Source organism: Thamnophis sirtalis, unplaced genomic scaffold, assembly GCF_051295495.1.
Source record: "Thamnophis sirtalis isolate CommonGarterSnake01/CBP01778 unplaced genomic scaffold, rThaSir2_p1.2 scaffold_5, whole genome shotgun sequence".
NCBI classification, from domain to species: domain Eukaryota; kingdom Metazoa; phylum Chordata; class Lepidosauria; order Squamata; family Natricidae; genus Thamnophis; species Thamnophis sirtalis.
In genome coordinates, this window is record NW_028261385.1 from 96,289,408 (window position 1) to 96,312,373 (window position 22,966).

At 40.9% G+C, this 22,966-nt stretch overlaps 1 long non-coding RNA gene across 1 annotated transcript; it reads left to right on the forward strand.

The window, feature by feature from the left end:
* Positions 1-15,429: 15,429 nt before the first annotated feature.
* On the forward strand, positions 15,430-20,659 carry LOC148045492 (uncharacterized). The gene is made up of 3 exons (XR_015696595.1): positions 15,430-15,573; positions 18,625-18,702; positions 19,948-20,659. It is a non-coding gene; the product is annotated as an uncharacterized LOC148045492 (long non-coding RNA).
* Positions 20,660-22,966: the final 2,307 nt, after the last annotated feature.

Below are 22,966 nucleotides of genomic sequence, written 5' to 3' on the forward strand. Positions count from 1 at the left end.
TCTCTCATTTGAGTGGTCTTTAAGATATGCAGATATTTTAGCCATCTCAGCTAAATTTGTGACTTTCAATGTCCATTCTTGGATTGTAGGCAAGTCTTCCTTCTTCCAGTATTGCGCCACCAACAGTCTTGCTGCTGTTATTAAATGCAAAATCAAGTTAACCTCTACCGCTGCGCAGTCTGTAATTATACCTAACAGAAATAACTGAGGAGTAAACTTTATCCTTTTTTAAAGAATATTTTGTATAATCCACCATATTTTTATCCAATTGCCTTAACCTTTTGGCAACCACAAATTTTTTGTTGCTCCATATAAATTTTTTAATCAAGCCCCCACCCATCCCACCCCGGTCAAAGGTGTCCCTCTTTACCAATCTGAAAATCTGGTCACCTTATGAAAGTACTTACATAAAATAGTGATACTTTTTTCTATTAATGGTTTCCTTCCAATGCTCATAGTCAGATAAAGCTTAGGCACAAAGGAATTAAAGAATTAGTCACTGAGGCACCAAAAGTCTTCTCTGTCTGTTAGTAATTCAGAGTTTTTTCCCCCATGAATCAAGAGTTTCCATAGCCTGAATGCAGCCACTGAGAAGATTCTGCCCAAAAGGGTGAAAGGGTGTAATATCAAAAGTGCAAAGGATTCATATTGTTCAAGACCATTAATGTCTCTAGTGTCTCTTCTCTTAAATATAAATCAGAAGATTCAATTCAGATTCTGATACAGCCAATGGGAGGGATAAAAGTTTAGATTTGTTTTAAGATAATTAGGAGGTTTTTAAGAGAATGTTGAAAGCTTTTGTTATTGTTGACTAGCCGATAACCTACTGTTGCCCGTGTATTTATTTATAGGGGGAAAATGTCCAGACCAAATGTAATTTCTAATGTTGGATTTTCCCCTTTACCAGAGGGAGCCCCCTTATGGAATACTGTGAAGCTGTTACCATGGCAACTGCACTGCGCTGTACAGTAGAATCCATCTTATGGAAGTACAGTAGAAGCCAATTTAAGGCACAACAGGCTGTATCTTAACAGAACACACACCTTGAGGGGGTTTAGGGGTGTCTTAGCCCCACAGTATTTGTTTCCAGAGAGTAAGTCATCTGTGTAATTTGGTTGAAATTACTTGAGGCGTTCCAGAGTTATGCTGGAACACACAAACACACACACACTCACACACAGATATAGATGCATATTAATTAGAAATCAATGCATGATTATATCACTTCTTAAACACAAGATCTGGGAAGCAAAATTCCAGATGTCCATCTCATGGTAAAAGAGAGTTCTAATAGTCATTTGGATATCAACCATTTTTTTCTTGAGCAGCATAAATAAACTTGGCATTTAGTTAACTAATTATTAATAACTAATACAGTAACTATTTGATCTTACAGGTTTATCCAACAAAATGAAAATTGTGATTGTTCTTGCCTGTCTTCTCGCCCTTGTTGTTCCTTTAAAGGTACACATTATTTTATTGTGATTGCATAATAGAAATTTTAGGTTTTATTTAATGCCTGAAAAAAATGACAGTAAGAATGTGATGGTCGGGTGGTCATGTGCTGTTTATGGAGTGGGTTGAGCAGACAATCTTTTTTCAAGGTTCTTGCTTGAAGGTTCAGTGAGGGAAGTCAGCATTATGATTCCACACTGCAAAAAGGAGGCAGGGATGAAGGAATCAGGGAGAGAAAGGGAGAGAGCAGGAATGTAGAGTCCATATAGGAAGTTCATCATTTGCAGAGACTTGAACCAGATTCTCCTTCTCATGACCATGGAGCAGTGTTTCTCAACTTCATCAACTTTAAAGTGTGTGGAATGGCTGGCTGTGGAATTCTGGGAGTTGAAGACTACATATCTTATGATTGCTAATGCTGAGAAACACTGGCATACTTTAGAACCATGATAGTGAGCCTATGGCATGTGTGCCACCAATGGCACCTGGAGCCATATTTCTGGCATGCCAGCAGTCAGCTCTGGCACACATGTGCATGTTGGCCAGCTGATTTTTGGCCTTCCGGAGGGCCGGGGTAGGCAGTTTTTGTCCTCCCCAGGCTTCAGGAAAGCCTCCGGAGGTTGGGGAGGAGTCGTGCGCACATGCACAGGTGGGTGAGGACAATTGAATTGGTGTTTGCATGCACACACATGTGATAATGCACACATACACAATGTTAGCATGCCATAAGAAAAAAGGTTCGCCATCACTGCTTTAGAGGTCTCAAATTAAGTATTTCCTGTTAAAAATTTTCCCCGGGTGGATTTGGGATGATGTTCCTTGGAAGTTCATTTTTCATATGATCTTCCAGGAGCCCCAAAATATTTGGTGCTCTTATGATGAACTGCAATTCTAGCTGATTGATTTGGCTTGGGTAATCAGCTCCGTAAGTCCCATAGCTGATGGGCTGATTTGGTCATGGGGCTGCCCAATCCCAAAGGACTCTGGGAGGCTTACAAGAAATATAAAAACCACATAACGACAAAACAATTTAAAAACTACAGACACCCCTCATACATTCATTCTAGTCGGGGCCTCACCTCAGCAGTGAGGTCAACAGCCCCAGGCCTGCCGGAACAGCCAAGTTTTTACAGCTTTCCTGAAGGCCATGAGAGTGGGTATGGTCTGGATCTCTGGGGGTAGCTGGTTCCAGAGAGTCGGAGCAGCCACAGAGAAGGCTCTCCTCTGAGGGCCCGCCAGCCGACATTGTTTGGCCAATGGCATCTGAAGGAGGCCCAATCTGTGGGATCTTACTGGCCACTGGGAGGTATGTGTCAGCAGGCGGTCTCGAAGCTATCCTGGCCCTAAGCCATGTAGGGCTTTAAAGGTAATAACCAACACCTTGAATTGAGTCCAGAGACCAATTGGTAGCCAGTGCAGCTCACGGAGGACAGGTGTCCACACCCAATATCGCCCGCGGGGCCGCATTCTGAACTAACTGCAGTCTCCGAATGCTTTTCAAGGGTAGCCCCATGTAGAGTGCATTACAATAATCCAGCCTCGAGGTGACAAAGGTATAAGTGACTGTTAGAAGCGCATCCCGATCCAAATAAGGCTGCAATTGGTGCACAAAAAAAATGAAATGGTTTAAATTAATTGTAAACCCAAAATTAAATCCATTTATCCATTTTCATGTGATAGTTTCCTCATTCTTCTCCTTCCCTTCCAGGCCAGCAGTGAAAGTGGAAGCCATGAACGACGGAGATACCGATATCCATCTTATCCAGCTCCAAATTATGGCCCTTATCCAAACGCAATTGATGCTCTTTTAAAGTATGCTAGACCAGCCGGTAGAGGCCCTGCAGGGCCACCAGGAGCTCCAGGGGCCAGAGGCCCAGCGGGACCTGCTGGGCCTGCAGGGCCTGCTGGGCCTCCGGGGCCTGCTGGGCCTCCAGGTGGCCCAGGTCCTGCAGGACCTCCAGGCCCCCCAGGTCCTCCAGGAGGCCCAGGCCCTGCAGGTCCTCCAGGCCCCCCAGGCCCTCCAGGCCCCCCAGGTCCTCCTGGTCCCCCAGGACCCCCGGGTCCCCCAGGACCCCCAGGACCTCCAGGACCTCCCGGAGGCTAAACCTGTTTTGTTGACTGGTAAGTCCTTCTGAGACATTTCACCCTAAAAGGGGATGTCCTGTGGGCTACTTCTACTACCATTCCAAGATTATTTATCCTTTTAGCCTTCAGGGATAGGAAAGCTGTTCCCTGAAGCTCAGGTAGTATAGGATGGTTCGGGAACTTGGTATTTGTGTTGGAAGGTGGGATGGCTTTTTAAAAAATTAATTGGTTGCTGTGAACCATCTGGGGTCATCCTGTGAAAAATAGATGGTAATATAAATTCTGCCCTTTACCAAGCGAATTAAAGCTTTGGATGAAATCTCCTTGCCCAAGTACCACCAAACAGATGTTTACTGTTTACCTAGCTTGGTACTTCTGTAGCATAAGTGCTTAAACTTTTTCAGGTTACTAAACCTGATTTTTCATTTTTCATTTAAGAAACCTTGTAATTACCAGAACTCCAATCAAGGCCACTCCTAGTGATAGAAAAATGGTAGAAAAGTGATAGAAAACTAAACCCTGTGTTGTCCTTTATACTATAGTTTTACTTTATAACAAGGAGGCCTAAATCCTGGATAATAACTTATATACTGCGTAATCTCATATAGCAGGGGTCCCCAATTCATGGTCTGCAGCCCATTACTGGGCCTTGAACTGTTTGGAACCAGGTCATGGAAGTGGCGGGCAAGCATCTGCACCAGGGTTGGGTTCCGGCCGGCTTTATTGCTGGTTCGCTTGTGTGCACACTTTGTGTGTGTGTGCATGCCCTGGATGTGCACAGTGCACGCATAAGCAGTTCAATTAAAAGTGTTCTGTGCATGTGCAGAACTTAAAAACAAGATGGCAGCGCTTGCTGGTGAATAGAGAAGATGCTCCAGAGCCACTTATCACTGTTTCTGTGGCTGGGAGCAGAGTGTCCTATTTCCCTGATCCTTAGTCCCTTGATGTTCTGAATCAAAGAGGAGAAATGGAGAAAAAGAAATTAAGCCTATACAGGAATTACCCCTTGAGTGAGACTCTAGATCTGCCTTCCCCAACAACATGTTTTTCTGGTATGGGGAATCCATGGGGAAGACATCTGAATGGATACTTGATAAAGGCTGCTTAGAGCAAAGAACATAACAGTTATTCTGGAGCTGTGAGAACTAACTTACAAAGTAGGCGGGCAACACTTATTCTAGTTGTAGAGCTGAAAGTTCTGAAATAATACCTGATCATCTCCCCCCCCCCCTGTTTTGTAGATCTTGCTGAGATGCTCTGTGCAGGATATCTAGAAGACACCCATTTGCTTCTGGTACAACTGAACAAATGACCCTGATTTAGACTGACTTTTTAATTTTTGCTGTATTTTCTTTTAAATAAATTTGATTAGCATTACATTTCTTCTTCCAGATTTTTGTTTATATTCGTGTGTGTGTATGTGTAGGTGAGAGTGTTTATGAGTGAGATGGGAAACATTGTCCAAAGGGCATGTGTTTATCCCAAATGTGTTTAAACTCATAGATAATTGATCCACTACCTCTGCTGGAAGTTGGTTCCTAGCTTCCATTACTCCTTCTGTGAAGTAGTACTTTCTAACATTACTTTTGATGTTCCCTTGTTATATCCCTGTGTTCTTGATTTTTGCTTAATTTTGAAACTTCTGCCTTCTAGAACCTTATTCACACACTTAATATATTTAAATGTTTCAATCACCCTCCAAGCTCTACATATTCAATTCCTCCAATCTCTCCTGATACATTTTATTCATTAGATCTTGCATCATTTTTGTTGCCCATCTCTGGACTTGCTTGATCTTATCAATATCCTTTTTAATTGAGGTCTCCAGAACTGGGCAAGGTATTCCAAGTGGGATCCAACTAACGCCCTATATAGTGGGAGTAGGACCTCCTTTTTTGTGCTGGTGAACCCTGTAGTAATGCATCCCAGAATTTTATTTGCCTTCACAGTTGTCTGGCCACATTGTTTACTCACTTTGCAGTCAACTGCTATAAATGCACCAAAATCCTTTTCTTCTATTCTGCCTAACATTGTACCCCCAATAATACTATACCCTGCCAATGTCAGCGTTCCAAATACCATGCAGAATTAAATCAGAGTCGAAGCCAAAACTATGCTTAAAGTTCCAATTTAATAAGGCAGGCATGTTGGCATCATGTTGTGGGATTCCAACTCTGGAAGTTACATCAGAATCCCACCCAGTTAAAAGTTCATAATCTTGTCCCCACACCCACAGTCCATCATATGGTCCAATCTTCTTCTTCCACGCTGGCGTGACAAAGGATGACCTTGGCTTCTAGTAAAGAATGAAAATAATACATTCCACAATCCTACTCCTTCTATTCCCCTCTCCCATCAACTATACTTAAAGAAACAGCATAATGAAATAAGAGAAAGTGTGGCAGGCCAAAATTCTAAAAGGAATATAAATACAGGCCTGACAGCCAATGGATTCTTCTTCCCCAAATGCATGGCCTTACATTTAGAAAACCCAAAATACAATATTCACATTTTTAAAATTAATTTTCCAGCAATGCCAATTTTTTTTAATGTGCTTTGAATACCCCGCAGGAATATCAACTCTATTACCCGCCTTTTTGCCATCAGCAAAAAGACAAATCTTAACTAGCAATCCTTCTGTTACATCACTTAAAAACACTTTGAACAGAGCAGGACTTAGAACTGAGCTAGTGATACATCCGTTGTGACTGGTCTCTGGTCAGATAGTGCCCCATTAACAATCACACACTGGGCTCTATCTAGCCATGGAACCACACCCCAGCCTGTACAACTCGGTTCATTATGTTGCCATTCTGTTAGAACTGTATCAAATGCTTTTGCTAAAATCCAGATAGGCCATGTCCATGGCACCACTTTTATCCAAAACATTTGTAACATAGTTTAAAAAGTCAATCAGATTAGTTTGATACTTTCCACCCTCAATAAAGCCATGCTGCTTTGCGTCTAACAAGTTGTGCACTTTTAAATGTTCATTAATCATTTTTTCAGTAGTGATTCCATTGACTTCACTGCTATAGATGCTAAGCTCACTGGTCTAAAGTTTCCAGCTTCTTCCCTAGCTCCTTTCTTGTGAATGGGTAGAAAATTAGATCTTTACTAGTCCTGAAGAACTTCATCTGTTAAAAGAGACCAGTTAAATGGATCAGTTAATGATCGAGTGAACACACCTAGAACTTTCTTCAGAATTCTAGGATGAATACCATCCAAACCCTTTCCTTTATTAAGATTTAACTACCCGCCAACTCTAAAAAAGAACGTGTATTGCTAGGACTAGTGTGAACCTCCATCCTATTTTTGTTACTGGCATTTACTTCTTAGAAGACTGGGCATAAGTATTTGTTTAGATGGTTTGCTACAGTCAGGACAGGGGTGGGATTCTACTGGTTCAGACCAGTTTGGGCAAACCGGTAGCTCTGACTATCAGCTGGGAACGAACTGGTTTGCTCTGACTTTGAAGTAGGCCTGCCTGCCTGCCCCTGCACTATACTCGCCTATATTTCCTTTTCCAAAGCCCAGAGTGGCAGTGTCTGCCACTCCTCAGCTGTTTTCCTCACCAGCAGTAATGTGGAAAGTGAGTTTTTTGTAAATTGTGCACACACGTGCAGCATGCGCAAAGTGCGTGCTCAGTGGACCAGTTATTAAAGTGGTAGGATCACATCCCTGAGTCAGGGCATCCCTTAACTTAAGAATTGTTTGCATTAAAAAAAAACAATTTGGAGTTTACACAACTCCACCAGCAATCAGCACCCAAATCAGCGTAGATCAACTCAAAAGTTATCATCAGACCAACAATCAAGTAAACAATACCCCAATCAAGAAACTGCTAATGAAGCCAACATCAAAGAGTCTGGCCAAAGAATCTCTAAGACCACCCTCATCAACACTGACATGTCAAGCCACTAGATAGAATATAAACTGCACTTTTTACTAGCACTGATGGTGTTACCTAGGTTGGGTAATGAAACATCTGCAAGAAAACCACCAAGAGAGCCCCAAGGACCCCTCATGCACATTTTTCTCCTCCTGTCACTAATATACCTAAAAAGTTCCTGACCAATCAACCCAATACAATACAACCAGAAGTGGGTTGCTCCCGGTTAGACTCGGTTTGGGCGAACCGGCAATAATGGCGTGGGAGGCTCGGCCCACCTGCCTGGATGCTTCTGTGCATGTGCAGAAGCTTCTGTGCATGTGCAGAAGCATCGTGCGTGTGCGTGCAAGCACAAGCAAACCGGTAGTAAACCAGTTAGGAACCCACCGCTGAGCACAACCAACACAAACCCTAGAAAGAATCACATTGCCACAGCAAGTATATCTCAGAAACCACAACCACATGGAATCAACACAGCACACAAGCCAACAAAAAGCCCTTCAAAATATCTTCAGTAACTAAAAGTTTTAGCAACCCCAGAAGAAGAAAACAATAGTCGTCTACAACCAGAGGTGGGTTCCTACCAGTTCACACCTATTCGGTAGAACTGGTTCATCAAATCTACCGAACCGGTTAGAAGAGGTTCCACCAGTGGACCCGGAAAGCAGGCCACACCTACAGAAGAGGTTCAAAAAATTTTTGAAACCCACCACTGGTCCTTGGATATGATTATTCTACACTATCATGCTCATATTTATAAAACTCAGTGCCTCTGGTAAAGGATGACTACTGCGTTTGTGGTGCAATTAGAACATTGCGTGTGTTGTTTTAACACAAACCAAAGATGCCTTTTAAAAAACAGGTTTACATCATATTCTTATGCATGCCAGTGCTGTATGTGAGGTAATTTAAGGTGGCTCTGACAAGTGTCGTCGGCATCTTCATATTCGGTCACATGGGCGGCAAGCCACTCCCATCCGGTCACATGGGTGGCAAGCCACTCCCACAAAGGAGGCCAGACCCACAGAGTAGGTTCGAACAATTTTTGAAACCCACCACTGTCTACAACATACAATGAAAGAACTGCAACAACTACTATGTAGGACAAACAGGCAGAAGACTGGGACGGTGCATCCATGAACACCATATCGCAGTCAGAAGACATGATGAAAATTCTTTAATTTCACAAATATAGACAGATTTAACCATAGTTTGAATTGGGAAAATGTGACAATCCTAGACCAGGCTAAGTCCAAAAATGCCAGGGAATTTCTAGAAGCCTGGCACTCTGACAAATCAGACATCAAGAGACACATAGACATTAACAACATGTATAGTCGATGCAAAAGAGACAACCAACCAGCCCAAAAGAGAACAAAAAGACTCAAACATTTTTCCACTAGTAATCAGCACCCAGATTAGCATTGATTAACTTCAAGGTTAACTTCAGACCAATTTCTGACCAATAATCAAGTAAGCCATACCCTAATCAAGAAACAGCCAGAGTCATCAGTAAACAGCCCAACCAAAGCATCTCTAAGACCACACACACAGAGAGACAGGCAAGACAGCAGAATATAAACTGACAGCAAACAGCATCTTAACTAGCATTGATGATGTTACCCAGTTAGGGTAATGAAATGTCTGCAAGAAAACAAGTAAGCTCAGAGAGCAACCAAGCAACCATTTCAGTCCTGAGCAAGTTCTTAGAATTTGTTTCATTTATTTCAGTACAAATTAATCGAACATGTGATATCCCAATATGTAAAAAATTAATTGCCCCTTACCACTATAAAGTCAATTAAAGGGATAATCATGGCCAAATTGGCTGATTACTGGCTGGAGCCAGCTCTGTTTTAGATAAATCTCACAAACTTTGGTTCCTTTCTTTACAATGAAGTTCTCATCTCACAGGCTGGTCATACTTGGCTCAAAAGGAATATCTGAGGATTCAATTCATTTGTGATTATCAGTCTTGAGATGGAGAAGATTAGGTACAATAGTAAATCCTTCCATAGGTAGCTATCTAACCTGTTGGAATCCTTACAAGACTGCAGACCACAGAAATCACATAAACACATTACAGAACAAGATCCAAGAAGTTATGGCTTCTCTCATGTGGGCCAAAGTCAATGTGAATGACTCTTCCATTACAAAATGGTATGGTATGGTAATGGTATGCATGAAAATAGGATTCATTGAACAGTAGGAGAGTGGAATATTTTTAATTTTGGAACAAAATCAACAGACATAAATCTATGTTATGTAGTCTGAAGTGACTGCTGAATTTAATTGATCTGATCATCTTGGACAATAGTATTCTGGGTAAATGAGTGAAATACAGTGTCAGGAACTGATAAAAGCACACCATTTCCTTGGAAGCTTTACATCATATTTCACCAAGGCCTTCATGACCACTTAGAGCAGGGGTCAATTGAACCCAAAATTTTGGTTGCTAAGCAATAGCGTTGTTAAGTGAGTTTCATCACATTTTCCAAGTTGGCCATATCCACCCAGTCACACAACCACCAAGCCACTCCGACAAAACAGGCCACACCTACAGAATAGGTTCTAAAAAAAAATGAAACCCACCACTGGGTAAGATTCATATTTTAACACAGAAGATTCTTAAAGTAAATATAAAAATTAAACAAGACACTTCTCTTTTAGGCTTAATGGACCTGAAACATTGGCAGAAATATCTGGAACATTGCTATTAAATATGTTGGCAGTATCACGAATGCCTTAGGAAAAAAAATGAAACATTGATTTTGGGTTTGTTGATATGTTTAATTATTATAGAAAAGGCTAAGGGGGGACTACACCTAGACTAGAACTCAGAATTCTTTGATTTCCAGGCCAACACATTAGCCTTTATACCAAGCTGGCTCTTTTTGATGTTGCAGTCAGATGAACTCTAGTCAGTAGAATCAGTCTAGCACGCCTCCTCTGCTCTGTCTCCTTGTCACTTTCTTTCCAGCCATTCTGCTTTAAGCATAGTATGGTCCACTGTCTTTTTGTCAACTTTCAAAACTGCCTCTTGCTTAGAGAACTGGATCAGTGTGAATAACACCAGAGGAGTGGTGTCCGTAGCAGAAGCAGGAGAAAAATCTCCATCACTTTCTCTACTGCTTTATGTCCCTATGATGTCAGCCATTGTTTGAGTTGTGTTTGAAAATAGGTTTAGCACGCTTGGAAGAGTATATCTGTATATCCAAAAGAATCCAGAGGAATAACTCTGATTCCATCCAAGTATTTTCTGCTGGTTGCATTCAAAGAGAACCCAATAATCAGCTGCTGTTAGACTTCTTTTAACAAAGGTTTAGCAATAGTACAGAATAGAGCTATTTCAGGAATAGAGTCCAACTATAAACGGAATGTCTCACATAAGCCATTGGTGCCAATCCAGCATGAATTCCCACAATAAGATATGCCTGCCTATCTTTCCATCTGTCAAAATTCTTCTCCTCTTTAGCACCATCATCATCCCACTTCATGCAGAATGGATGGTGGATGTTTTCCCATGGCTGATGATATTTTATTGGAGAGAAGAAAAGTTGGAGAAATCTATTTGTTCCTTTCTATAATGAGCACTATTCCACACTTAAGGGCACCCTCACCAGTGACATTGATAAGGATTCCCAGTGGAGAGTACACATTTTACGCCAGTACAATTTTCTGTTTGTTCAAGAACTTTAACTTGGTTTGAGGAAGAACCCCTTGATTGAGAGACACTGAATTATTCCTGTGATTAAACAGTAAATCTCTTAGTCACTTGCTTCAATTCTTCTTCCTCCTCCCACCCAACATACTCACTATCCAAGTATTTTATAAAGTAAAGCATGCCTCTTTTTTACACCCTCCCTTCCTACAATAATATGAAGCATCACTTGTAAAACCTTCCTGGTTCAACTTGCTTCATTTTACAGGGATTCTTCTTTGCCACACAGAGCCAAAGATCTGAAACAGCTCACAAGTTCTTAATATTCAGGGTTTAGCAAAATCTAGTTCTAAACCTTAAAAACCCAAGTGCAGAAATTCTCCTGTTTGTTTTATCATCTTAATTCAAGAAATCCCCATTCTTTTGGCAAATAGGAAAAGGAAAAGGGATGTGTGTGTGACCAAATGCTGGATTAAGGCATATAAACTTCTTAATTCTCCATAGGTCGCAGTTAAACAAAAACTCTGAGACAATTGTATCATGAATAGAGTCCATTTGATGTCATTTCTCTACTCAAAAGGGATATCTAAGAAAGGTGATTAATTTCTCTGGAAAATGTCATTGTGTTGCTGAAAGCAGTTTTCCCCCTCTAGAGCAGAGTAACATCACAGGTAACATCAAAGCTCAACCAGGATATGGAAAGAGTATTTCTATGATTTATTCAAAGAATTATAGATTGAAATGGATCTTGGTAAGTTAAGAATTTACTGCTACAGCATCTCCAAGATATGGTCATCCAGTATATCCAGTGAAAGTAAAATCAAGGAAGTCTTTTGCAGAGCTAGGAAATGTTTCCTGTTGTCTCACTGGGCCCAAACAAGAGTAACTCATGTGTTTAACACTGTGCACCTGGATTACTGTAATATACTGTACATGGGGTTGCTTTTGAAGGCTCACTATAACTGCAGATGGTACAAACTGCAGTGCCCTATTTGTGGGTAGGTTACAGATATAGTTGCCAAGATGTTTGCAGTTGCCATTCAATATCCTGGTTTTAGTTTACCTACATGGTTTGCTTCCAGATGACTTTATCCAACCAGAATCAATCTGTCCTGCATATGCATGCTGAGATAAACTATTAGTAGTTCTCTACCCTTATGAAAAGAATGGTACATAGAGTAGCTATTTCTTTTTTAAAGTTTTCCCCTGTTTTATAATAGAATTCCATTTTGGAATCTCAACTGCCACACTAATGGCATTCTAGAAATGAGTTAAATGGGGCATTTTTGGAGCAGTTTCAGAAAGAAACTGCTGGCAAGGGGGATTCTATCAGGGTTATTTGTTTGAGTCTCCCAATTGCTTTATTGGTGTACAAAACTAATAAATAACCCTAATGAATAAGTACACTTCCTTGCTGTTCAAACCCATTGCTTCTTGTTCTGTGTTCTGAAACACATTTGAACAATTCTATTGTCTTCTCGATGACAGCTCTTCAAGTACTTGGAGACACTTTTCATGTTGTCTTGCAACTTTCTGTTTTACATACTAATGCTTCAATATTCCTTACAATTTCCTTTATACACCATATTATCTTGGTTGCTCCCCATTGGATGCAATTGTTTATTAAAATCCTTGGTAAAATGTGACACTGGATTTGGACCAATATTCCATGTAGAATTTTGAGCGACGTGAAGATGCTTGCCTCCCACTATGAAGGTTGAAAATTCAATCCCAGGTAGTAGCAGATATTTCTCTTCTACAATTGAAAGAAAAAGTACCTGCTATCAAATTCTGTATGGTGTCGGGAAGGGCATCTGGCTAGTAAACACTCAGCTCCATCCAGTTGCCTCAAAACCCCTGAATTAAGGGATTACAGCAGGGGTGGGTTGCTGTTGGTTTGGCCTGGTTCGGCTGAACCAGTAGTGGAATTCAGGCTGGGTTGCAGAACCGGCAGTGACCCAGGCCTGACACCCCCCCTCCCTTGAACCAGTTCTCCGGTGTCTTCTGCCATTGCTGGCATGGTTCTGTGCATGAGCAGAGCAATTTTTAGTCAAATGTGCATATGCAAGTAATGCATGGTTGGCGCACGCGCAGTGAACTGCTACTAACCAGTTCAGGAACCCTGGATTACAGAGTCATAGAAAGGGAGTTTATTCCATGTAGAATTTTACATTTACATCAATTGAAATGCATCTTGCAGGTTCTTTCTCTTTGTTGCAACTGATCAAGATATTCCTATCCCCTCCATTATTTCGAAAGCCTTCAAATGTGACAAAACTGAAAGTAGGCATGGTGATACATGTAATATTTAGTTTGGGAAAACAATGAAAGGTAACAATGGTGCATGTGTAAATATTTTTTTTTAATTTTTTAATTTTTATTTTATTTCCAAAGTTAAAGTACAAATTTCAGCATAACCAAAAAAAGAAAAACAACAACAAACAAAGCAAAAACTAAACAAGATGAAAATGTGCATAAAGAAACAACAAACATACATATAAATTATGTGCCCCTCCCCCCAGTTGAATACTGATTAGGCAGAATGGGATTGATTAAAAACAGCTCTAGATATTCCTCTGTACTACAATTAAAAATTGAACTATTAAAGTCCTACAGAAAGAAAGTTAATATGAAGAAAGTAATGTTTCTTGCCCTGAATTCAGGGAACATGTGGCTCTTCAGATATTATTTTATTTTAGTTCTTATCATCTCCAACTAGAATGTCCCAAAGGAGCTTTTTCAAAAGGCAACTGGACTTTCTTGTTTTTCTTTGAAGAAAAACAAGAGCTTCTTCAGTTCTTCTGGGATGAGAAGTGAAATGTCTTCAAAGAAAAACAAGAAAGTCCAGTTGCCTCTTGAAAAAGCACCTTTGGGACAACTATGACCTGGATGACTTGAGAATCTCTATAGACGTCCTCCAACTAGAATGGTCCATACAGAGTCTTTCACTTACAACCACAATTGGAACCAGCATTTCCATTGCTAAACAAGGCAATTATTAAACACCAATTTTACAATCTTTTTTGCTATGGTTGTTAAGCAAATCACATGGATGTCAAGTGAATCCAGCTTCTCCATTAACTTTGCTTCTCAGAAGCCAGCTGGAAAAGTCACAATGGCCATGACATGACCCTGGGACACTACAATCATTGTAAATACACACTAGTTGCCAAGCACCTGAATTTTGTTCACATGACCATAGGGAAGTTGCGATGGCCATAAATGTGAAGACCAGTCATGAATCGCTTTTTAAAATACCATTGTAACTTTGAACGGTCACTAACTGAATGATTGTAAGTTGAAGATACTAATTACAACACGTTTCCCCTTCATCCTTTTATACTTGCCTTTAATATAAGTTCTTATATTCTTCTGATCAGATACAAGCTAATAATGTGGAAGATGATGGCTACACACCACTTCCGGAGAACCGGTTGTTAACTTTCTGAGCAGTTTGGTGAGCTGGTTGTTGGAAGAAATCATTAGGGCAGAGATCCAATTGTTAAATTATTTGAATCCCACCACTGGCTATAGTCCTAATCTTACGATAAACAAGATTAAATATAGGTCCCATAACTTAGTGATAATATATACAGTATATCAAAGCCTGGAACATTCTGGTAATGAGATTTAATTGAAAAAGAGAGAGAGAGAGAGAGGGAGGAAGGGAGGGAGGGAGGGAGATATGGATGGATGCTGGAGTAGGCCTGAAGGAATTAAATCCCCCTTCGCTCTAGAACATACAGCTTGGAATTTAGGCCAGTTCCTCTCAGCTCAGTTGCCCTTATAGGTTATTGTGGGACAAAATGAAGAGAAAACCCCAATAAAGTGAGCTTGAGTTGTCTGAGGAAAAACAGGTGATACATGCAACAAAAACTAAATTCTGATGTTCAGCTCACCTTACAAAAACATGGAGGAAATCACGCAATGTCAAAAATCTTGACCAATGGTGAATTCCATTGAAGATATTGAAACATAAATGACGATACATCTGATTCAGAGGCCGGCTTCTTCCTAGGATAAGGCAAGTGAAAAGGGGAAATTTATTACCACAAGAATGCTAAAGAATCCAGAAAAACAGCCTGATTATCTAAAGAAATAAGACAAACACAAGCCCTAATTTACAGCATTCACTCATTTTTCAAGATAAGCCATATCTCTTGGTCAGCTTAATGAGGAATTAAACCTTTAGTTCCTGGACCCTCAAGATTTATGGCTTACCTGGTGGATCACAACTCCATGACCTTAACTGAATAGGCCTCTTTGTGTGAATCAGACGAGCAGATTTAGCCTTATAAAAATGAAGCAACATTGTCTTGAAGGCAGTTCTGTTCTTTTTGCAGTAGTTCACACAACTCTGGATCAACGGACCATAAAGAACATGAGACAAATGATGAAGCCTGGAATGGGGCAGTGAAACCACAGCTGTCATTCAGATTTTCTAGGAGTGCTATAGAAAGTGGGATCAACCTATAACTAGGTATGTCCTTTTTTTCTACAAACTGGCTTTCTATTTCTGCTTGTTGGAATTAACATTGTACAAAATCTATATAACTTTCACTAATTTTTTTCTAAAGAGAAATTGGAATCTGGGTTTTGAGAAATAAGCAGATTGATTGAATTATAAACTTTATAGCCCCTATTTCACTGCTTTAAAAAGAAAAACACCAATGTAATCCCAAATTGGGATTGTTATCTGGGAGGTTCAAACCAATTAAGAATGTGTACACAATGAAAAAGTCTAAAATGCATTTAAAATCAAAACTTCCTTAAACCTCTGTCAAGGTAGGATAACAATATGACTCAGATTGATTCACACAGCATTTCTAAATAATCAGAGCCTTAGACACATGCCATAGATGAATATCAAAAGCTTCTAAAACATACCACCAACCATAACGGAACAGGGAAGGATTTCCACAAGTGAATTGCTTATATCTTTTGACTTACCACAAGAAAAAATTGTGAATCACTTAGGTGAGGTGTGTAGTGTAGAAATTGGATAATAAATAAAATAAAATTCTGGCAGTTGTCAAACTACCAGATAGGTATTCTCATGATTTTTAATGGATAGGAGGGTATATGATGGTGGGAAACACTTTGCCAGACATCCAAATATTCTTGAGTTTATCTCAGTAGCAACTTGGTACAGCACGGGGCTTTATGAACAGATAAATATCAGGCTTAAGTGGGCTGCACCGTTGGCAACCAAGGTCCTCTCATATTTTGTACTAGCTATAGCTGCCAAGCCAAAGTCAGTTGCCAACTCATTAGAACACACTGCAGTAGTTCAATTTGTATGTGGCTTACATGACCAGGAACTGTTCTAGGTAGTAATCCAGCTGCTGTTCTCCTTGTTCCGCTCTTCACATAAGCAACTGGGGCATAGATAGATAAACTTTCTGGATATGACTGTACAGTTTGGGGGTTGAGGAATATGTTAGGAGAGCTGACACAAAATGAGAACTAGGGTTCTATGATCTGTGACTTCATCCAGGTACCAAAAGCTTTCTTCCTTCCCTGGCTTACTTTTGTCTTATTTCTGAGTACATGGATATTATTTCTGAGCAAATAATGGGCTACTCAATAATTCAGAATAGAGCTGTAAGGGACCTTGGAGGTCTTGTAGTCTAACTCCCTGCTCAAGCAGGAGACCCTATGCCATTTCAGACAAGTGGCTGTCCAGTCTCCTCTTAAAAACCTCCAATGATGAAGTAGCCACAATTTCTGAAGGCAAGGTGTTCCGCTGGTTAATTGTTCTCACTGTTAGGAAGTTTCTCCTTAATTTCAGGTTGTTTCTCTCCTTGATTAGTTTCCATCCATTGATGGTTGCCCTCTGGTCTTGCCCTGTGGTGCTTTGGGAAATAAGTTGACCCCCTCTTTGTTGTGGCAGCCCCTCAAATACTGAAATAATGCTATCATGTCACCCCCTAGTCCTTCTTTTCTCTAGCCTAGCCATATCCAGTTCCTGCAACCATTCTTCTTATGTTTTAGTCTCCAGCCTCTTAATCATCATAGTTGCTCTTCTCTGCACTTTTTCCAATACCTCAACATCTTTTTTGTAATGTGGTGACCAAAACTGAATAAATATTCCCAAAGTGGTCTTACTAAGGTTTTAAAAAGTGGAACTAATACTTCATGTGATTTCAATTTTATGCTTCTGTTTATACAACCAACGATTGTATTAGCTTTTTTTGGTTGCTTCCACACACTGCTGGCTCGTATTTAAGTGACTGTCCACTAGGACTCCAAGGTCCCTCTTACAGTTACTGTTTTTGAGCCAGGTTTCACCTAATCTGTACTTGTGCCTTTAGTTTTTCCTGCCTAAGTGTAAAACCTTGCTTTTCTCCACATTAAATTTCATTTTGTTGAATATTGTCCATTGTTCAAGTCTGTCAAGATATTTCTGGATCCTAAGCTTTTCTTCTGGAGTGTTGGTTATTCCTACCAGTTCAGTGTCATCTGCAAATTTCATGAATTTCCCTTCTATTCCCTCATCTAAGTCATTTATGAAGATATTGAAGAGTACTGGGCATAAGACGGAATCTTGTGGTACCCCACTGCTTCCTTCCTTCCATGTAGATATAGTGCAAGCAGTATTAAGGACTACTACTATGAGTAGTATTAAGGAGTAATCACTGAGCATGGTTTGTCAGCCAGTTACAAATCCATCTAGTGGTGATGCTGTATATCCCACATTTTTCTAGCTTACCAAGAAATACGTTGTGGTCTACTTTATTGAATGCTGTATAGCAATCTAAGTATACTATGTTCACAGCATTTCACTGGTCTACTAATTTAATCACTTTGTCAAAGAATGAAGTAAGATTGGTTTGGCATGACCTGTTTGGCATGATCTCTTAGGCATGATCTGTTTCAGCAACCCACATCTTATTTTTAATCTATTGGGTACATATGAGCCCAGAAATATTCTTGGAAATCACAAAATTTCAGAGGTGGATCCTTGTTTTAAAAGCTTTTATGTGAAACCTTGAAGAAAAAAGATAAGGGAAAGTGTTTAAGAATGAGAAGAGGAAGATATATTTGAAAAAAAGCAAAGGCACCTACATCCCGATTGCAATAGATAAGATCCATTTTCAATCAGAAACTGAGATGGCATTTGTTCCTTCATCTAAATTGCACCTCTCCCAATGGGGGCAATTACACCACACTATTTCTGATCGACAAATAATAGTAGATATGTAAATCCTTGTTATAGTGAACAAAATTTCTCAATTTTTCTCAGACTGAAACAGCTGTTTGGCCATAAATGCCACTTGGAGGAGCCTGATTTCCAACCCCAACCCCCATGTATTTGTCATATTACTGGTAAACATAGTATATTACTCCTTTTCATTTTACAGAATGTGGCTCAATATCCTGTTCAGCCCTCTTCAGGCCAATTCACAATGTTCCATGAACTGCAGGTGCTAGAGGCTAAGAAATGTTTTCTATCAAGGGGTGCAATTGGCACTTCCATTTTGTCATTGACCTGATTTTCCTTCTCTCTCTCTTTTTAATCCCTGCCAAGACATATCTTTAGAAGATGAGAGTCATCGTACCATTACTGCTATCTTTATTTTTCACTGTGGGTGTTTCTCAATTCCCTGTGAGTATAATGCCTGTATCATTTTCACAAGCTAATTTACTTGCTTTGATCCAAAATGTTTGAATGATTGCTGTAGAAATATTGGTTCACAAGACATTGCATCAAGTGTGGCTGCCGTATGTAGATACAAAGAAAAAAGGGTCTTGATGCTTGTATTCCAACCTACATCAAGGTTTTTTTTTTAAAAAAAAAACAATGTATGAATTTTGCTAAATATATGAATGACTTTTGATAGATTAGAAGGAATGCTGGATGAATTGATCAACGCCAGCAACTGTGGAAAGCAGGAATTGAAACTTCATTCAAAACCTTGATAAGTAATGAATATGGGTATTTTATGTCAATGAATGTCAGATGGAACCATCCATCAATCCACAGTATATTGCTGGAAAGGGATTGCCCTTGCTAAAATATTTCAAAGTGACTGAGATGTTCCTTTTCCCCTTAACACTGAAAAAACCTGGCATGCTTATTGCAATGCTGGGCTCTTGGATAAATAAAGATTTCTAGGTGCTCTTTGGAACACATGATTATGGTCACATAATGTTGTACCATCACATGGTGATTCCAAAAATCATTTTCAAAAATCTGCCATAGCTGTAAATACGACAGGCTCCTAAATTATTAAGCAGAAAAATAATATCATCTTTGAAAACCTAGATAAGAATGACCATCCTAGATCCAATCTGGTGAATTTCTATAAATTTTAAAATCAAATCAGTAGTATAGCACATGAGAAATCTGACAAGAGCTGCAGTGACGCAGTGGTTAGAATGCAATACTGCAGGCTACTTCTGCTGACTGCCAGCTGACTGCAATTTGGCAGTTCTAATCTCACCAGGCTCAAGTTTGACCTAGCCTTCCATCCTTCTATGGATGGTAAAATGAGGACCTGGATTGTTAGGGGCAATATGCTGACTCCGTAAACAGCTTAGAGAGTACGGTGAAGCACTGTAAAACGGTATATAAGTCTAAGTGCTATTGCTCTTATAAAGACTTGCCCTGGTCTGCTAAACTTTATCTGGCAGTGGCAGATATATTGTATAAAGAAAATAAATATAACTTTGGCATGGTCAGGCAATTCAGAGATTTGAAAATCGTTATAGAAAATGTGATATCAATGATCCAAACAATCCTCAGGTTTCTAAAGTGATGTCTTCAGAATCTTTCTATTCAGATAGGTATTTTAATCTGTCATTTATGTGAGAAGGAAATGATACAGTGATTTTTTTTCTATTTTCACAGGATCCTCGAATTCCACAAGAGAACCTAGACAGATATGCAAAGGCATATCTGAACTGGGTGAAATACTTATATCCCAACTTGATTGGCTCAGTTGACACACAGCCATATAATTTTGTTCCTTTTTATTATAACCCAGTGAAACCAGATGCAGATGAAGGAAGTGGTGGCGGCCCACCAGCAGATATTGAACCAAGAAGAAGGAGAAGCATCTTATTAAGAATGATTAAGAAGTAATAATTCAGAAAGAGAATATTTACGTGACACGGGGAGGGTTGAATCAGAGCATGAAAATGAAATGGGGATTAGGGTTAATTCAGCTTGTGTAGGTCTTCAGCTCTTGTTTTGTTTAACCACACCCCATTTTATCTCCAATACTGCAAACAGTATTAAAAGATAATTCAGGATATCCAAAGAAATGATGCAAATCTGAACTTGAGTTGGAATGTAATTATTCATTGTTCCTGTTATAATCTGCTTTGTGGAAAATAAGATGTGCTGATATTGTTCTCGCTTTTTTTTCTGTTTTCTTTTTGCCACAATTCACTAAATCAAAGATACTTAAGATTCAAGAATGGCTATTTTCTGCCTATGATAAAATACTTATGTAATCACTGGGAGTACATAAATGTTTAAATTAAAATGAATTTGAAAAACACGCTTTGAAATTTATATTTTCTTTAGAAGCTGGGCCAGGTTTAAGATATGAGGATCATGAGGAAAACGTTTGCATTACCTAGGAATCTTTAAGTAGTATGTATGAACTTCAAATAGAACATATGTGAGAGTATCTATTTATTTGCAGGATCCACTATAACCCATTTTCCAATTTTCCCACCTTTGGATCGATGATTTTCAAGAAGTAAAATACAAATATCTCATCTGATAACCATTACTTCCTTCCTATCAGAATACTCCTATCACAAAGAATATTGCTTTTGGCAATCATGGGCTGTATGTTTTATAATTTGGAGATGTTAGGGACAAATGAGGAAGTTAGGAGCCTCATCAACTCTAAGGGCAAAACTGTTGGAGGGCTAGCAACTCCAAATCCGACCGAACACTATTAAGAGCCTTTATTAGGACTTATTTAGTGGCGCTACGGGCGGCAAAATGTGCACATTTTTCCGCTCTTATTGCATCCGCAGAATCTCGCTCAGCCACCCTGTTTAGGATAACCCACTCCCTTTTGAAGGGGGAGGATGCGGGGGAACCCTTACAGGGAAGGGTTGAGGAATTTGCTCAGTTTCTGTCGGACAAAATCACTCAGATTCGGGCAGACCTTGACTCCACTTGGACAGTACCAGCGGAGATGCCGAGGGAGGGTCTTGATCAGATTTCCTGGAATGAGTTCCAGCTTGTCACTCCTGAGGAAGTGGACAAGGCCATGGGAGCAATGAGTGCCTCCACCTGTTTACTGGACCCGTGTCCCTCCTGGCTGGTCTCAACCAGCAGGGAGGTAACACGAGGCTGGCTCCAGATGATCACGAACGTGTCTTTGCAGGAGGGATCTTTCCCGCAACCTCTGAAGGAAGCGGTGGTAAAACCCCTCCTCAAGAAGCCTTCTCTGGACCCAGCTATTCTTAAGAACTACAGTCCGGTCTCCAACCTCCCTTTTTTGGGGAAGGTTGTTGAGAAGGTAGTGGCCCTTCAACTCCAACGCTCCTTGGATGAAGCAGATTATCTAGACTCCTTTCAGTCTGGTTTCAGGCCTGGATACTGCACCGAACCCACCTTGGTTGTGCTGACCGATGATCTCTGGTGGGCCAGGGATAGAGGACATTCCTCTATTCTGGTGCTCCTTGACCTCTCAGCGCCCTTCAATACCATTGACCATGGTATCCTTCTGCGACGGCTGGAAGAGGTGGGAGTGGGAGGCTCCGTTTTATGGTGGTTCTCCTCTTACCTCTCCGACAAGTCGCAGTCGGTGTTGGTGGGAGGGCAAAGGTCGACCCCTAGTCCCCTTAAATATGGGGTGTCGCAGGGCTCGGTCTTGTACCCCCTCCTATTCAATATCTACATGAAGCCACTGGGTGAGATCATTCATCGGCACGGGATTAAATACCATCAATATGCGGATGATACACAGGTGTATCTCTCTGCCCCATGCCAGTTCAGCATAGCGGTGGAAGTGATGTGCCAGTGCCTGGAAGCTGTCAGGGTCTGGATGGGAGTGAACAAACTTGCACTCAATCCTGACAAGACCGAGTGGCTGTGGATGCTGCCCCCCAAGGACAGCCCAGATAGTCCATCCCTAAGCCTGGGGGGGGGAAATGAAAATTTACACCCCTCAGAGAGGGTCCACAACTTGGGGATCCTCCTGGATCCGCAGCTGACATTAGAACATCACCTGTCGGCTGTGACCAGGGGGGCCTTTGCCCAGGTTCGCCTGGTGCACCAGTTGCGGCCCTATCTGGATTGGGAGGCAGTTCAAATGGTCACTTATCGCCCAGTCTCCAACCTTCCCTTCCTTGGGAAGGTTGTGGAGAAGGTGGTGGCCTTCCAGCTCCAACGGTCCTTGGAGGAAGCAAACTATCTCGACCCCTTCCAGTCAGGCTTCAGACCCGGTTACAGCACAGAAACCGCTTTGGTCGCATTGACCGATGATCTCTGGAGGGCCAGAGATGGAGGACATTCCTCCATCCTGGTCCTCCTTGACCTCTCAGCGGCTTTCGATACCATCGACCATGGTATCCTTCTGCGACGACTGCGGGAGGTGGGAGTGGGAGGCACCGTGTTGCGGTGGTTCTCCTCCTACCTCTCGGACAGGTCGCAGTCGGTGTTAGTGGGGGGGCAGAGATCGTCCCCTAGGCCCCTAACTTATGGGGTGCCTCAGGGCTCGGTCTTATCCCCCCTACTATTCAACATCTACATGAAACCGCTGGGAGAGATCATCCGCAGGCACGGGATCAGATACCATCAATATGCGGACGATACTCAATTGTATCTGTCCGCCCCGTGCCAACTCAATGAAGCGGCAGACGTGATGAACCGAGGCCTTGAAGCCGTTATGGACTGGATG